Raw genomic sequence first — 1,179 nt, 5'->3', positions numbered from 1 at the left:
GTACTCTCGCAATCACGATTCGTCATAACAAACGGGAGAATCGTTTGTGCAAACGAGTTTCATCCTCCCAAGAAACGCGACAGGAAGCTCCCTGTATTTCAGTGGCTTTGAAGAGATACCCGCGTACCCTTGTCTCGCCAACGGGACCTGTAGGAAATTGCGCCGATAGTTTCACAGCAACAGGTGAGTAGTAGTGCATTTATCTCGAGATGAGCCCTTTTTTGCGTGCTTCTTTTAAACGTGTCCTTATCTTTTTTCTTTCTTACTAAAAGATGTAATTGCATCATCATAATTGTATATTTTTCTACGCGCGATAAAATTTAAATTCTTCTTGCACTTGTAATTTAACATTACAAAATGATCAATCTTGAATTTTTACTTGTCGGATGTCCACGCCTTCTACTGCATTACTCGATGATCGCAGTCAAACTAAAGATGAGAAAACTTGTTTCGAGCAGTAACGCATTACAGATTCGATTGAGTGTTTACATTGATAATGGATGAAGCAAAGTGCACTGAGAAAAAAGTTATACTAATGGTAACAAAAAAATAAAATTATTCACAGATAGTCGTTTTTAATTAGACAATTTTGTTAAGATGGCAAAATGTAATATTTTTTTGGTTAGACAATCAAAATTTGGTAAATCTTTTGAATTAATAAAACGGTATTATTTGGTTACTCACATTTTGTAAATAGTAATATAAAGTTAGGTCGCAGTTACAAAATAAATTATCTTTTAGTAACTTTAACAAAATAATCTGTTATGATAAAAAACATTTTTGTTAAATATAGTACGGAACGATATGATACAGAGTTAACCAAATAATTTTTTAATAAATATTTAAAGTTGGTTAGTATTACTAAATATTTTGTATGGATAACAGCTGTGGTTCGACGCATGCATGTCACTGCGTATTGCGTTAGGAAGCGTCCAGAAGCTTCTGATATAAGATATTGCAATAATTTGAAGAAATAGTTATATATACAAATTACACAAATTTATTGTAAGACATAGAATTTTAATATGTTTTACGTAATATATAATTAATATATACAAATATATTACATTAATATTTAATACCGCAAATATATTTTAAAAAATCTGTATACAGGGTGGCCCACGTTAAATGTTACAAGCTAATAACTCTAAAAATATTTGTCAAATCAAAAAATTGTTT

This window comes from Formica exsecta, unplaced genomic scaffold (assembly GCF_003651465.1).
Source record: "Formica exsecta isolate Colony F162 unplaced genomic scaffold, ASM365146v1 scaffold1426, whole genome shotgun sequence".
NCBI lineage: Eukaryota > Metazoa > Arthropoda > Insecta > Hymenoptera > Formicidae > Formica > Formica exsecta.
Note: the sequence above shows the minus strand (reverse complement) of the source record.